Below are 8,841 nucleotides of genomic sequence, written 5' to 3' on the forward strand. Positions count from 1 at the left end.
AAGCTCCGCTTCAGTTGTTCAGGAAAAGTCCAAATTCCATGCTCCCCCAGCTCCTGGGAAATTCCAGGGCTTTGACTGGCTGGGCAGCACCGTCCTGGTCAGATGGCAGAGAACAGAACAGGGCAGGGTAATCTGAATACTACCTGTGGTCAGACACACACACGTACACACACGCTCTCTCTCCACCTAACTGGCTAGAGGCTGCCCAAAGCCCACAGCAGCCCCCCAGCCCCAAGTCTGCAAAGTTGCTGATGTCACGTCCTTTCCAAAACTGAGACCAATCAGGGAGGAAGCCTTGAGGTTCCTCAGGAAGGAAACACAGTATGTAACTCTGGGAGAGCCCAGGGTTGGGGTGTGCGGGGGCGGGGAGAAAAGCACTGGTCTGCTGCAACGTTGTTCCCCCTGCTGGGATCCGGTTGTTGTTTGGGGGTTTCTTGTTGTTGAGACAAGCCCCAGAACCCAGGAGCTGAGAAAGCTGGTTTTGCTGCAGCCCTGCTGAACTGCTTGCACAGCAACTTACACAGCACGCCCTGGCCATCTGCACATGTGGTTTCAATTTTTCTGGGAGTTGCTTATAGGAAAAAGTCTCTATATGTTACAAAAATGCACGTTTGGAAAGAACTTCTATTTTCTTCCTCTGACTGCCAGGGTTGTGCTAAATGTCCCGCTCACCCTCCTCCAAAATAATTCAGGGTTGCTATCGCAAAAACAAAAATGGATTGCTGGGCGGCAGGGAGCGCTGGAGGAGAGCTGCTATCTTTCAATGATTCGTTATAAAAGGTTTTACTTTGTGAAGGTTCCGCCTATTTGCCTTTACAAAACATTTGGAGTTTTGTCTGTGTGTTTTCAGATAAACCCTGTTTCCCCGCACCACTTGGTGCTGGTTCAGGCTGATGGCCACCCCCGGACTACCCCCCTCCTCCCCGCACCCAGCTCCTCTCTTCCAGGTAGAAAGGGATTTTTCTTCCCTATTCAGGAAGTCTCTGAGTTCTTCTCAAGCATAGCCTGGCTATGCAATAATTACAGATTATTTTTAACGCCAAAGATACAGCCTTACTGTTTTGGATTTATGAAGCCTCAGTTGACCCACGTGGTAGCCACTGTTTACAGTTTGAGGAATGTCCTTCATGTTTTAAAATGCATGTCCATGCACACATGTATGTGGATACATATTTATTCCTTTACATTTTCCACATAATTGTAATTAGATTATCCTATATGCTTTTTACACTTGTCTTGGAGATCTTTCCATTTCAGCAGAATAGCTCTGTCCCTTTATTTACTACTGCATAGCATTCCATAAATATTTCATGCCAAAAGTATTTCATTATTCCCCTAACGATGGAGGCAGAATGTTACCATTTTCTTTTACTACTACAAAAATACTGCAGTCCATAGATCTCTCCATATGGCTTCCTGCACATATTGAAACCAAGTCCCCCTAAAACTGAGTTCCTCCACCAAGTTTATGATTAACCTCTGGCCAAAATTTTATTCCCTTTCTTGTCCTGAACCTGTTCCCCTCAGACTGAGGGGTATCAAAGACAAGGGGGGACTCAAGCCATGTACAAGCCCCCGTGTCCCTGTCCTTTGAAGTAAAAGGCTTTTGCTTTAGTCTCCCAGGCCTCCCTGAGTCTCAAAAGACTGTCTCAAGAGCTAACGATTGGGAAATGTGAAGATGTGGAAACAAAGAATATTATAATGTTGCGTGGGAAAACTGGTGACACTTTAGGCTATAAACCAGCTACCAGCAGAATCACTGAGCTCCCAGCTCCCTAAAAGATACAGCTAAAGGTCTGACACACGTGCCTAAGCTGTTTTTACAGGAAGCAGACCTGCACCAGATGAAAACTGCTAACTGCAAGCATGTAGACCCTAGACTGGTCAAAACCTGAAGGTTGATGATGCTTGAAACTTCATCTTGATGCCAACCAATCCAAGAATCGTGCACGAGCTCATCAGGCAACCTGCGGCGCCCTCCCTCACACTGCCTTTAAAACCCCTCCCCTGAAGGCCATTGGAGAGTTTGGGTCATTTGAGCATGAGCTACCTGTTCTCCTTGCTTGGTGCCCCGCAATAAACGCTATACTTTCCTTCACCACAACCTGGTGTCAGTAGATTGGCTTTACTGTACAGGCGAGTGGACCCAAATTTGGTTCAGTGACAATATGCAAATATTTCTGGAGGCAAGATTCCTAAGAGTGGACATGCTAGGTCCAAGTTGTGCTCATACACACTTGATCATTTCTATGGAACTAAAGACACACACAAGAGTGGGTACAGGGCTTCCCTGGTGGTGCAGTGGTTGAGAGTTCACCTGCCGATGCAGGGGACACAGGTTCGTGCCCTGGTCCGGGAAGATCCCACATGCCGCGGAGCGGCTGGGCCCGTGAGCCATGGCCGCTGAGCCTGTGCGTCCGGAGGCTGTGCTCCGCAACGGGAGAGGCCACAACAGTGAGAGGCCCGCGTACCGCAAAAAAAAAAAAAAAAAAAAAGAGTGGGTACAAGTCAAACGAGAATCCCAAATGAGATCAATGGATGGTCTCAATGTTGATTTCCTGGTTGTGATATTGTACTACAGTTTTTTTGTTTTTTTAAATTTATTTTTGGCTTGTTGGGTCTTCGTTGCTGAGCACGGGCTTTCTCCGGTTGCAGAGAGCGGGGGCTACTCTTCATTGCAGTGCACAGGCTTCTCACTGCAGTGGTTTCTCTTGTTGTGGAGCACGGGCTCTAGGCACACAGTCTTCAGTAGTTGTGGCTCACAGGCTCTGGAGCACAGGCTCAGTAGCTGTGGCACACAGGCTTAGCTGCTCCATGGCATGTGGGATCTACCCGCACCAGGGCTTAAACCCGTGTCCCCTGCATTGGCAGGCGGATTCTTAACCACTGTGCAACAAGGGAAGTCCTGTACTACAGTTTTGCACAAAGTTATCATTGGGGGAAACTGGGCAAAGCTATAGGAGATCTTTCTGTATTATTTCTTGCAACTGCATGTGAATCTATAATTATTAATTAATTAAGCTGTTCACTTAAAATTGAAACACTGCCAAACTGCCCTCCGGCTCTATTATTTGCCGAATTAACCGAGAAGGCCATAAGCATATACATTGTTCACTACTGCATCAGGAAAGATTTGAAGAACAATGCAGCTTGTATTTGGCAGAGAGGGAGAAATTTACTCCCAATGTAGACTGCTGACAAGGAGTTAAACAGAGGGGTGCAGTGGGAAAGCTAGATACCATTCCATTCTTTCTGAGCAAAATCTTCATAGTAGAGATTTTATTTACTTTTCATTAAATTCCAAGAAGATAAGGTTTTTGCATATTCAAATTTAACTTGATTGCCCAAAATGACAATAAAGAAGATTGCCAGGTTGTTGCCTTAGTACCTGGGAGGGAATTAATCACCATTTTATCTTCTCATTATATTTATAATGTTGATCAACACCTGTGGACATTGGAGGATGGGAACTGATTTTTTTTTAACTATTTAACAGCAGTTCTAGTCAGGAATTAGAAAACCACTACAAGGGAAGTTCATGCATTTTTAAGGATCTACATGGGGATAAAGTTGAATTACATGTATATGAGCTGGGATTATAGAGAAATAGGTTGGCTTACAAAAAGCCATAAGAGCAGAACAATCTTACCAGCTTCGAGTCAGTCTCTGTGTGTGTCTGCATGTTCAGGAAACTTGGCCCAGGTTAGGTAAGAAAAAAGAATTCTGGCCTGTAGCAGCAGTAAGGCCATAACCCTCTTTATCACGTGCAGACTTAACACTAGCCACTGCCCCACCCCTAGATGTCCATGGCTGACATCATTCATGGATTATAAGACTTTCCTCCCGAGGCCTTGGGGAGTCTTGACAGTCATCTCCAATCAGTCGAAGTTGGCCCAGGAGCTGAAACCTCTTGTCAATCCAGCTGGCAATCTTTCTAGCAAAAAACCTTTAAAAACCTAAAGGTGCACGTCTCCTCTGGTCATTCGGAATGATCTGCTTTTCCTGCGAAACTCCTATCTGAGTTGTGCTCGCCTAACTGGCTCTGCATATGCTGAGCTGGCTGATGTCGCGACTTTAGAAAGCTGTCACTCACTCTTACTCCATCGACCAGAGCAGTAAGATTCAAACAAGGGTGTGTTTTTAAAAAAACTGGCATAATGCAGTATTCTTGAGGAAACAATTGGGCAAATCGAAATTGAGAGAGGGTCTCCGTAACAGTAAGTCTGAACTCTTCAAAAATGCCAGTGGGGTGGGGTAAAAGACAAAAGTGGTGGAGGAGGTTTCCAGATGAAAGGAGAATGAAGACACTTGATCGTTAAATGACCTGATCCTTGACTGGGTCCTGATTGCGGAGGACAAGACATAAAAGACATCAAAGCCACAACCGTGGAAATTTAAATACAGACGTTTATCGGATACTCATAGTGCATCAATATCAAATTTCCTGTGTGTGATCACTGCATCACCCGCAGTTATGTCAAAGAAGCTGTGTCCTTAGGAGATGCTCGCTGAAGGGGTCAGTACGGAGACACGCGGGAGCGTGACGCAGGGGGAGAAATGCATGCCCCTATGTACACGTTTTGCACCAAATAGAAAAAGTTAACGCAAGCCCTACAGTCAAAAAGCTTGAGTATATATAAAGCCCACATTGCCCACTCTGCTTACAAGCCATTGTCATTCCTCATAAACCCAGCAGTCCCATGTCCCAGGACCTTGGGCTGATGGGGAACACTGTTCTCATTGCACAATTATGCAGGGTCCTAAAACAAACAAACCACAGCCTGTCTTTATCAAAATTTTTGATATTTTGGTCATCAGGGGATTTTTTCCCTTAACATTTGTATTTTCTAATATTGCACTAAAATTTTTCTCCCAATGATCACATTTTTGGTGCCCTCTTAAATTTTTTGCCTCACTCACTTCCTCCTAATCCTAGCCCTGGTGAAGAATGACGATGTCGACAGTTTACTCACAAATGATTCATTAAAAAAAATATATGTGTATAGGTATTCATTATACATGGGCTTACTCATATACACATATATTATATAGGTGTGTGTACACACCTGCACACATACATACGTACACACACACACAAAGACATAAGCAAATGTGGCAAAATCCTATCAATTGACGAACTGAAGTGACAGATGTACAAATATTCATTGTATTATTCTTGTAATTTTTCTGTAAGCGGAAAGATTTTCAAGATATAACAATGGCAGGGGAAGAAATTAATAAATGAAAATAAAAACCTGATATACATTTTTTTATAGGTTAAACTCATGTTGAAAAATGAAGCTGCTATTTTGAGCATGACCTGGGTCTTGTCCTGGTACTGACTCTGCTAAAGGAAGGAGATGATGTATTTCACATGCAAACGTCCATGCAGGAGCGGCCCCTGGGGAGGATTTGTGATGGGAGGAAACGTGAGGTCCTCCAGCCCCCCGAGAGCGCCCTTCCCTGACAAGGATTCATCCCTCAGGCAATGTCTCTGAAGCGTCAGCTCTCCTCTTTGTGTTAAGCGCATAAAACTGTCTCAGCAATGAGCGTTGTTACTGAAAAAAGTATTATCTGTAAACCTCAGGTTTGTTTGACATGGCAATATTAGAAATATCAGGGAGGAGGATTACTTTGGGAGAAATGGTTCCTTAATAAAATGTGAACAAAAACTTAGAGATGTTGAATGACGTACCCAACCTTTTAAATAATTTATGGGCTTTTCAAAGAGTTGAGGTTTACATCTTCAAGGGACACAGGCAAGCTTATTTTTTTTTAAATAATGGGTCAAGGCAGATGATGGATACAGTTAGATAAATGATGGATGGACAGACAGACGACAGACAGACACATGGTATGTAGATAGATATATTAGATGTCTATATAGAGAGACAGATGGCATATGAACAGATAATATGTGGTATTTGGCTATGCAAATACTTTTCCCTTAAAATGATTCATTATATATATATTTAAAATTATTTTATATTATTTGAAATAGTTTTCTTAATCAGTAAATATCACTTCTGAACATCTAAGAAATAATTCAAACATTTTAAAAGATTTATAAAAAATGAAGTTCAGGGCTTCCCTGGTGGTGCAGTGGTTGAGAGTCCGCCTGCCGATGCAGGGGACACAGGTTCGTGCCCCGGTCCGGGAAGATCCCACATGCCTCGGAGTGGCTGGGCCCGTGAGCCATGGCCGCTGAGCCTGCGCGTCCGGAGCCTGTGCTCCGCAAAGGGAGAGGCCACAACAGTGAGAGGCCCGCGTACCGCAAAAAAAAAAAAAAAAAAAAAAAAAAAAAGGGCAGAAGACCTCAATAGACATTTCTCCAAAGAAGACATACAGATGGCCAATAGGCAGATGAAAAGAAGCCCAACATCGCTAATTATTAGAGAAATGCAAATCAAAACTACAATGAGATATCACCTCACACTAGTCAGAAGAGCCATCACCAAAATGTCTACAAGCAATAAATGCTGGAGAGGATGTGGAGAAAAGGGAACAGTCCTAACACTGTCGGTGGGAATGTAAATTGGTACAGCCACTATGGAGAACAGTATGTAGGTTCTTTAAAAAACTAAAACTAGAGTTGCCGTATGATCCAGCAATCCCACTCCTGGGCATATATCTGAAGAAAACTCTGATTTAAAAAGATACATGCAACCCAGTGTTCACTGCAGCACTATTTACAACAGCCAAGACATGGAAGCAACCTAAATGTCCATCGACAGATGAATGGATAAAGAAGATGTGGTACGTATATACAATGGAATATTACTCAGCCATAAAAAAGAATGAAATAATGCCATTTGCAGCCACATGGATGGACCTAGAGATGATCATACTAAGTGAAGAAAGACAGAGAAAGACAAATACCATATGATATCACTTGTATGTGGAATCTAAAACATGACACAAATGAACTTACGAAACAGAAACAGACTCAGACACAGAAAACAAACTTACGGTTACCAAAGGGGAAAGGGTGTGGTGGAGGGATAAGGTAGGAGTTTGGGATTAGCAGATACACACTACTATATATAAAATAGATAATAAACAAGGACCCACTGTATAGCCCAGGGAACTATATTCAATATCCTGTAATAAACCATAATGGAAAAGAATATGGAAAACAATAGACATATGTATGTATCACTTTGCTGTACACCAGAAACAAACACAACAATGTAAATCAACTATACTTCAATTAAAAAAATACTTTTGTAATAGGATTGCTACATATATATATATATATATATATATTTCTTTTTTTTTTTTTTTTTTTTTGCAGTACGCAGGCCTCTCACTGTTGTGGCCTCTCCCGTTGTGGAGCACAGGCTCCGGACGCACAGGCTCAGTGGCCATGGCTCACGGGCCCAGCCGCTCTGCAGCATGTGGGATCTTCCCGGACTGGGGCACGAACCCGTGTCCCCTGCATCGGCAGGCGGACTCTCAACCACTGCGCCACCAGGGAAGCCCAGGATTGCTATATTAAATCAGTCAAAGAAACAAACAGAAAACCATCATGATGTACTGAAAATACACTGAAAAAAGTCACTAAAACCTTAATAGTAAAAATTAAATAATAAATGTTAGATATACACATGAATAGTTCTTTTAAAATCCTGTCACCCAGCCAGGGACCTTGCCTAATCAACTTATCTAAAATAGTGGCTCTCACCATCACTCTTTACCCTAATCTCCTTCATTTTTCTTCTTTCCTGACATGATGACACGTGTATGCTTATTCCTTGTTGCCTCCACTAACACATAAGCTTTTCGAGGGCAAGGACCTTGTCTTTTTCACAGCCTCAAACCGTGTCTGGCACATAACAGATACTGAGTAAAAATGTGTGAATGAATGAATGGAGAAGTTACCCTAGAGCACTTCAAATATGACTGAAATTGTGAGAAATCACACCACTTTGGGAATAAAACATTCCACATCCTGTGAAAAAAATGAAATAATCTATATTAGTGCTCAGAACCCCCCAAAGCAAGCCTTATAATCTCATCTAAACTAGATGATTCATCTGAGGGTCTAACTCTAGCTTGATGGACTGGAAGGCTCAGAGGGAAGCTAAAGACTATCTCATGCCCAATCACAAATGCTAAAACATCACAACCCCAAGATGCAGGGATCTGGACTTGTTCTGCATCCGTTCTGGATCCAGAAGGCTCGGTTCTGGTGAGTGATTCACACACGCACACGCCCCTACCAGAGTTCGGAGGTTCGTACAAACGATTCGTGAAATCCATGGTCCGACGTTTCAGAAAGTGAATGCCACAGCAGGATTCTAGACAGACTGAACCCCCTAGGACATCCTGGGGCTTAACACAGACTTCAGACATTCAGCAAGATGCAGGTTGACCAAAAAATGCACTCCCGAGAACACTTTGAAGATAGAGAGCCTCCAATTCCTGCATATTCTATCATATGTATTTTAATTTAGCAGTATTTTCCTTTAAAGTTTCTGCCTTTGATATTATGATTAGAAAAGAGCTTCCCTTTCATGTACATTCACGAAAATTTTATTCCAGTATTTTATACTATCGTTTAAAATGTTTTAACATTTTTCAAAAACCAAGATTCGTTTTTAGATGATTATGTGAAATAAGAATTTAATCTTTATCCCCAAATAGTTAACTAATTAAGATTAACTTATGTGATATTCCAGAGTTGTGAAAATCAGAAAAGGTCCTGAACAGTATTAACAGAAATATAATGCTAGCTACATGTGTAACTGAAAATTGGATTGTAGTCACATTTAAAAAGTAAAAAGAAGTGAAATTAATTTTAATAATGAAATATACCTAATATATTCAAAATATTATCAT

The sequence above is a fragment of the Grampus griseus genome (genome assembly GCF_964374135.1).
Source record: "Grampus griseus genome assembly, chromosome: X".
In the NCBI taxonomy this organism is placed as follows: Eukaryota; Metazoa; Chordata; class Mammalia; order Artiodactyla; family Delphinidae; genus Grampus; species Grampus griseus.